At 47.3% G+C, this 9,036-nt stretch overlaps 1 long non-coding RNA gene across 1 annotated transcript; it reads right to left on the reverse strand.

The window, feature by feature from the left end:
• Positions 1-4,044: 4,044 nt before the first annotated feature.
• LOC144305432 (uncharacterized) lies at positions 4,045-8,734 on the reverse strand. The gene is made up of 2 exons (XR_013372456.1): positions 6,671-8,734; positions 4,045-5,755 (listed from the first exon to the last, which is right to left on the reverse strand). It is a non-coding gene; the product is annotated as an uncharacterized LOC144305432 (long non-coding RNA).
• Between the last annotated feature and the right edge of the window lie 302 nt (positions 8,735-9,036).

The following is a 9,036-nucleotide window of genomic DNA, read 5'->3' on the forward strand; positions in this document are numbered from 1 at the left end:
CCCTCCACCTGCCTGCCAGATCTTAAAAGCTTATAAAGAGGCCCTAATTGGGCTCAGTCACATATATCCTGCAGGTGTTTTCAACACTACATCGCCCTCTGAAGGCTGTCCTTGGAGCAGCCTCCAGGAGCGGGAAAGGCAAGCAAAACCCACATTCTAAGGTCAAGGGAAGGGGTGAGGAGCCTGTGAGCCGCCAGGTCCAGTTCACCCGTCAGTAGGGGAAGGGAGCGTGTCACGTCTTTTTGATGACATTCACCAGCGTCTCATCTCTAACTAGTCATGAACACTGAGGTTAAAAAAAAAAATGTTTGAATACAGCTAGGGAGCTAATGAAAACCAAAAAGAGTAAGTTCCTAAAAAAAAAAAACAAAAAACAAAAACACACACACACAAAAAGACTCAATGTTTTGGGGTTTCTTCTTTGATTTAAAAGACTCAAAGTCCCTAAAGGTAAAATTCAGGGGGATGATCGGGTCTACTGGTTGACTGAGGCTTTGTCTGTGACTAGTGACTAGTGGGAGTACAAATATTTTAAACCGAACAATTTGATACTTAAATATCCTGCCTACCAGATAAATTGGGGAAAAAATAGACATGATCAATTAAATTAACATTGTATGACATGATGAGAGATAGAATATGTACACTTACTCCTTAGGTTTCTGCTAGAACAAATGTTTAAGATGAGGGGGGGAAGTAGACATTTAATTATTATTATTTTTAAAATGTTCTAGTTCTGCAAGAGCTAACATTGTCTCCCACTGAGGGGTTTAAAACAGTCTGGTAACCATTCTAGTCTAACCTTGTCCTCCTCTTCATAAGGAAAACTGCTGTGTTGTTTTTGTTTTGTTTTTTAATAATTTTATTGGTGTTATTTTTTTTCTTTCCCTTTTTCATTTCATACTATTTTATTTAATTTTTTTAATTTTTTAAATTTATTTATGATAGGCACACAGTGAGAGAGAGAGAGGCAGAGACACAGGCAGAGGGAGAAGCAGGCTCCATGCACCGGGAGTCCAACGTGGGATTCGATCCCGGGTCTCCAGGATCGCGCCCTGGGCCAAAGGCAGGCGCCAAACCGCTGCGCCACCCAGGGATCCCCTGCTGTGTTGTTATATTTCTGAAATCTTTTCTTTTGTAACAATTTGCAGCAGTCCTGATCAGGTGCCTTACTCTGTAGGAATCCTGCACCTCCACCCTTTAGTCTTGTTGCAGAATTTTCCTCTAAGTTTACCTGCAGGCATGTCTAAATCTCCCGACATGAAGCATGTTTTATTGTCTAGACTCAACCTAGGCCTCATTTAGCCTCAGTGCTGCCTCGCTATTCAGAGATGCACACTGTGCTAAGGGACTGAATGTCTTCCTTCTACATAGGCACTATTTATTCTCCATCGGGATAGAACTGGTCTTCACCTTTTTGAACCTCTCAGGACTGCCTTAAGGGTAGAAATATTTGCAAGAAAGACTGGCCACTTCAAAAGAAATAAAAAATACGAAAATTTAATTTTATTCTAAACTTCTTGAAAAAATTGATAATGTCTTTTTCATTTGAGAAGGACATTCACACTACAGGATTTTAAAAAATTAACATATGTAGTTGACAAATGTACTGTTGGGGTCCTGACTATATATGTTAGAGCCCTCAACCACATAGAGAAGCCCTTTCTTCTAAACATTAATCTTATCAATGCTTTGAGGATTTTGAATTTGGCTAATCGTGAAAAATCTCCTTCTTCCAGGTAAGTATTTTGAAATTGGCTATTGTCACCTTGGAGAAAAGAACTCTTTTCAAAGAAGGAGCAGTATCTTAGTCTTGATTTTCATAATATTTAGGAGAACAACATCTCTTGGTAAATGGGAAAGGGTTTTCAAAAGAACTAAATACTTCAAATTTTTAAAACTAGATTCATTGTTGAATCTCAATAACTGAATGGGGGAAATGTTTTTGGGGGGAGCTAAAGTTTTTTTTTTTTTAGCTAAAGATATTTTTGAAGAAAAAAACAATTCAAGTTACTGAACTAATGCAAAATATTAAATGAAATTAGATTGTCATCAATGAACTCCAATGATGCCTATCTCTTTACCAATGAGTCCACACTTTTATTGAGACATCTGAATAAATGGCCAAAGATTTTCTTTAATTTTTAAAAAAATATTATTTATTTATTTATTTATGATAGTCACACACACACACACACACACAGAGAAGCAGAGACACAGGCAGAGGGAGAAGCAGGCTCCATGCACCGGGAGCCCGACGTGGGATTCGATCCCGGGTCTCCAGGATCGCGCCCTGGGCCAAAGGCAGGCACCAAACCGCTGCACCACCCAGGGATCCCACACAAAGATTTTCATGGGCCCTAGACATTTGTGCCATCCTGGACCCCTCACTTTCTAAAAAATGTAAAAACTATTTTATAACCATATTGGACTAAAGACAAATGTGGCCAAGGATGGATTAATTATTACATATTCATTATAATTACATTGACTTTTTCCCTTTCAGATTCTTTAAAAAAAAAAAAAAAAGAACATAAAAACAGTTTTGTTGATCTAAAAGTAGCTTAGGCCCCAGGTCATGGCCCAGATGGCAATTGTGGGGTGGCGGTGCCTTTAGAAACAGCTTGCTGAGGTTTGTAGAAAGGGGGATGACCTGTGTTCAAGAACCCACATAATTTGGAAAGCAAACAGAATGAATTCACTCCTATTTAAAAAGAAAAATTAAAGTAGGAAGGGAAAGTTCTGGATTGTAGGTAGAGGGACCACTCATGAGGAAGGTCCTCAGGGAGAGTGAAATGAAATAAACGTCACTATTAAATAGGAGACAGGATACCCACCCCCATGACAGAAACCCACATTATTCCAGAGAAGGAGTCACTTCAAACTTGAGTCCTCCTAAATTCTCTAGTATTCCTGAGTGTACTTCCAAATGCTTAATACTTAATAAACAAGACAGTTAAAGTGGTTGATACGTTTGCTGTCGACAGTATATGTATTTAGGGATGTCAGGGATTCAAACATACAAATTCAAACGTATTTACCCATCCTGGCTCTCCAGAGAAGCTTCTGATAAGTCAGTAAATATCTTGCATGTTTCAGAGGGGGGGATGGGGAGGAATGAAGGAGAAAAAGAAGATCACAAGATTATCAGTAGGGGAGAAAACTGGAAAAAGTTTTGATGAGATTAAGAGACAGATTGAGAAGGACACCAGAGGGATAAACGCTGGATTAAGAGAAAGAAAAAGAGTCTGTAAAAAGAAGAGAAGGCTTCCCGTCTCCTTCGTAGTGTTTGAGAAATATGTGTATAGGATGTGTGACAATTTGAAATTTGTTGAGTACATGAACTGTGTGTGTATTTTAAATAAAACAATGATCTGGGCAGCCCGGGTGGCTCAGCGGTTTAGCGCCACCTTCAGCCCAGGGCCTGATCCTGGAGACCCGGGATCGAGTCCCACATCGGGCTCCCTGCATGGAGCCTGCTTCTCCCTCTGCCTGGGTCTCGGCCTCTCTCTCTCTCTCTGTCTCTCATGAATAAATAAATGAAACCTTTAAAAAAATGATCTGAATCTGAAGCACATGGGTGATGGCTTCTAAATTTGTACTGGGAAAGTAGGAGGTGAACTCCATCACTATTCCTTAATATCCTTCTTAAATAATTGCTAATGGAGACAAAATTCTACCACGAACATTCACTACCGTATCATTTAAGATTCGTTGTTGTCTATGTGAGTAGAAATCATAGCCGTGGTTAAATAATTAAAACTTATTGCCATTTATTCTGGAGCAACGTGATATACAGACGGACATATGCAAAAGCAGTTATACACTCTACAATTTCACGGGCATAGAATCTCATGTCCCATAAGCCCTTCTATCTTACATTTAAGGTGACAATCCACTAACCCTCATAGGTGAACAGACTCTACCAAGTATATTTTTAGGGACAATCCTATTCAAATGCCAACACACCAATCTGACAACATGAGAAAGTGGATGGCAAAGGCAAAATGACAACGCAGAAAACACAAAACACACACCACACCATGAAATGGAATATTTTACTCCAATTACATCAAAAGACTCAATGAAATGTGTGTCACTCAGATATTCGAGACTCACTCTTCATTTCTATTCCAGGGAAAGCAGGTTCTTCTACAACAATAAACACTACTAACACGGATAGTATGAACTCTGGAAAGAGCAGTCCCTCAGCAGCAAACACATCCACTCCCTCATCCACCTCAAGTGACCACACGCCTTCAGGTGCAACGACCGAGGACACGGCCATGTCTGGCACACCAAGCACTTCGTCCCCTTCCAGTGTCAGCCACACACCTTCCGCAGTGACAGAAACGGCCAAGCCATCAGCCTCCCCTGGGGACACCTCATCATCTTCCAGTGGAAGCAGCACATCATCAACAACATCACAGGCCCCGACGACACCGATGGCAACAGACACCCCAGCACGAACCACAGGACACATGTCACCACCTGAAATGGGAAGTGTTACTCCAGTCAGCTCAACAGGCTCAATGACAAGTGGACCAAGGGGACCGTCAACAGCACATAACACCCTGACTTCTACTCCAGAGACAACAGCGTCATCTCAGGGTCACTCGACCCAGACCATGGAGACCAGCACAGAGTCTGCAACCAGCAGTGTGTCAGCTGTGATCACATCCACTCCCTCATCCTCCCAAAGTAAACACACGCCTACAGATGGCACGACCCAGGACATGGACACGGCCTTGTCTGGCACACCAAGCACTTCGTCCCCTTCCACCGTCAGCCACACACCTTCCGCAGTGACAGAAAGGGCCACACCATCAGCCTCCCCTGGGGACACCTCATCTTCCAGCAAAAGCAACACATCAGCAACAACATCACACGTCCCCACAGAGTCAATAGTAGGAAACAGCACTGCTGGCAACACAGGGTCCATGCCACCAGGTGTCACGGGAAGTGTTACTCCAGTCAGCTCAACAGGCTCAATGACAAGTGGACCAGAGGGACACTCAACAGCACATTCCACCCTGACTTCTACTCCGGAGACAACAGTGTCATCTCAGGGTCACACGACCCAGACCATGGAGACCAGCACAGAGTCTGCAACCAGCAGTGTCTCAGCGATGATCACATCCTCTCCCTCATCCTCCCGAAGAGGAGACACTCCTACAGATGGCACAACCCAGGACACGACCATGTCTCACACACCAAACACTTCGTCCCCTTCCAGTGTCAGCCACACACCTTCCACAGTGTCAAAAATGGCCACGCCATCAGTCTCCCCTGGTGACACCTCTTCGTTTCCCAGTGGAAGCAACACATCACCAACTACATCACAGGTCCCCACAACATCAATTGCAACAGACACCCCAGCAGGGACCACAAGGTACACGTCACTACCGGTAATGGGAAGTGTTACCCACATCAGCTCAACAGGCCTAATGACAAGTGGACCAGGGGGACACTCACCAGCACACTCTTCCCTGACTTCTACTCTGGAGACAACATCGTCATCTCAGGGTCACATGACCCAGACCATGGAGACCAGCACAGAGTCTGCAGCCAGAAGTGTCTCCGCTGCGATCACATCCACTCCTTCATCCTCCCAAAGTCAACACACAACTACAGATGACTCGACCCAAGACACGGCCTTGTCTGACACACCAAGTACTTTGTCCCCTTCCAGTGTCAGCCACACAGTTCCCACACTATCAGAAATGGCCACACCATCAGCCTCCCCTGGGGACACCTCATCATCTTCCAGTGAAAGCAGCACATCACCAACAGTATCACAGGTCCTGACGACACTGATGGCAACAGACACCCCAGCAGGCACAACAAGGCACACGTCACCACCTGAAACGGGAAGTGTTACACCAGTCAGCTCAACAGGCTCAATGACAAGTGGACCAGGGGGACACTCAACAGCACACTCTTCCCTGACTTCTACTCCAGAGACGACAGCATCATCTCAGGGTCACATGACCCAGACCATGGAGACCAGCACAGAGTCTGCAACCAGCAGTGTCTCAGCGATGATCACATCCACTCCCTCATCCTCTCGAAGAGGAGACACTCCTACAGATGACTCGACCCAGGACACGGCCTTGTCTCACACACCAAGCACTTCGTCCCCTTCCAGTGTCAGCCACACACCTTCCACAGTGTCAGAAATGGCCATGCCATCAGCCTCCCCTGGTGACACCTCATTGGTTCCCAGTGTAAGCAACACATCAGCAACGACATCAGATGTCCCGACAACACCACCAATTGCAACAGACACCTCAGCAGGAACCACAAGGCACACGTCACTACCGGTAATGGGAAGTGTTACCCACATCAGCTCAACAGGCCTAATGACAAGTGGACCAGGGGGACACTCAACAGCACACTCTTCCCTGACTTCTACTCCAGAGACAACAGCGTCATCTCAGGGTCACTCCACCCAGGCCATGGAGATCAGCACAGAGTCTGCAAACAGCAGTGTCTCAGCGATGATCACGTCCTCTCCCTCATCCTCTCGAAGAGGAGACACTCCTACAGATGGTACAACCCAGGACACGGCCGTGTCTGGCAAACCAAGCACTTCATCGTCTTCTACTATCAGCCACACACCTTCCGCAGTGACAGAAATACCCACACCATCAGCCTCCCCTGGTGACACCTCATCATCTTCCAGTGGAAGCAACACATCAGCAACGACATCACAGGTCCCGACGACACCGATTACAACAGACACCCCAGCAAGCACCACAGGACACACGTCACCACCTGAAACGGGAAGTGTTACACCAGTCAGCTCAACAGACTCAATGACAAGTGGACCAGGGGGACACTCAACAGCACACTCTTCCCTGACTTCTACTCCAGAGACAACAGCGTCATCTCAGGGTCACTCGACCCAGACCATGGAGACCAGCACAGAGTCTGGAGCCAGCAGTGTCTCAGCTGGGATCACATCCTCTCCCTCATCCTCCCAAAGTGAAGACACACCTACAGATGGCACGACCCAGGACATGGACACAGCCTTGTCTGACACACCAAGCAGTTCGTCCCCTTCCAGTGTCAGCCACACACCTTCCGCAGTGACAGAAATACCTACACCATCAGCCTCCCCTGGGGACACCTCATCATCTTCCAGTGAAAGCAGCACATCACCAACAGTATCACAGGTCCTGAAGACACTGATGGCAACAGACACCCCAGCAGGCACAACAAGGCACACGTCACCACCTGAAATGGGAAGTGTTACACCAGTCAGCTCAACAGGCTCAATGACAAGTGGACCAGGGGGACACTCAACAGCACACTCTTCCCTGACTACTACTCCAGAGACAACAGCGTCATCTCAGGGTCACTCCACCCAGACCATGGAGATCAGCACAGAGTCTGCAACCAGCAGTGTCTCAGCGATGATCACATCCTCTCCCTCATCCTCTCGAAGAGGAGACACTCCTACAGATGACTCGACCCAGGACACGGCCTTGTCTCACACACCAAGCACTTCGTCCCCTTCCAGTGTCAGCCACACACCTTCCACAGTGTCAGAAATGGCCATGCCATCAGCCTCCCCTGGTGACACCTCATTGGTTCCCAGTGTAAGCAACACATCAGCAACGACATCAGATGTCCCGACAACACCACCAATTGCAACAGACACCTCAGCAGGAACCACAAGGCACACGTCACTACCGGTAATGGGAAGTGTTACCCACATCAGCTCAACAGGCCTAATGACAAGTGGACCAGGGGGACACTCAACAGCACACTCTTCCCTGACTTCTACTCCAGAGACAACAGAGTCATCTCAGGGTCACTCCACCCAGGCCATGGAGATCAGCACAGAGTCTGCAACCAGCAGTGTCTCAGCGATGATCACATCCTCTCCCTCATCCTCCCGAAGAGGAGACACTCCTACAGATGGTACAACCCAGGACACGGCCATGTCTGGCACACCAAGCACTTCATCGTCTTCTACTATCAGCCACACACCTTCCGCAGTGACAGAAATACCCACACCATCAGCCTCCCCTGGGGACACTTCAAGATCTTCCAGTGGAAGCAACACATCACCAATGACATCACAGGTCCCGACGACACTGATTGCATCAGACACCCCAGCAGAAACCACGGGACACACGTCACCACCTGAAACGGGAAGTGTTACTCCCGTCAGCTCAACAGACTCAATGACAAGTGGACCAGGGGGACACTCAACGGCACACTCTTCCCTGACTTCTACTCCAGAGACAACAGCGTCATCTCAGGGTCACATGACCCAGACCATGGAGACCAGCACAGAGTCTACAACCAGCAGTGTCTCAGCTGGGATCACATCCTCTCCCTCATCCTCTCGAAGAGGAGACACTCCTACAGATGACTCGACCCAGGACACGGCCTTGTCTCACACACCAAGCACTTCGTCCCCTTCCAGTGTCAGCCACACACCTTCCACAGTGTCAGAAATGGCCATGCCATCAGCCTCCCTTGGTGACACCTCATTGGTTCCCAGTGTAAGCAACACATCAGCAACGACATCAGAGGTCCCGACAACACCACCAATTGCAACAGACACCTCAGCAGGAACCACAAGGCACACGTCACTACCAGTAATGGGAAGTGTTACCCACATCAGCTCAACAGGCCTAATGACAAGGGGACCAGGGGGACACTCAACAGCACACTCTTCCCTTACTTCTACTCCAGAGACAACAGAGTCATCTCAGGGTCACTCCACCCAGGCCATGGAGATCAGCACAGAGTCTGCAACCAGCAGTGTCTCAGCGATGATCACCTCCTCTCCCTCATCCTCCCGAAGAGGAGACACTCCTACAGATGGTACAACCCAGAACATGGCCATGTCTGGCACACCAAGCACTTCATCGTCTTCTACTATCAGCCACACACCTTCCGCAGTGACAGAAACACCCACACCATCAGCCTCCCCTGGTGACACCTCATCATCTTCCAGTGGAAGCAACACATCAGCAACGACATTACAGGTCCCGACGACACCGATTACAACAGACA

The sequence above is a fragment of the Canis aureus genome, chromosome 35, assembly GCF_053574225.1.
Source record: "Canis aureus isolate CA01 chromosome 35, VMU_Caureus_v.1.0, whole genome shotgun sequence".
Taxonomy (NCBI): Eukaryota; Metazoa; Chordata; class Mammalia; order Carnivora; family Canidae; genus Canis; species Canis aureus.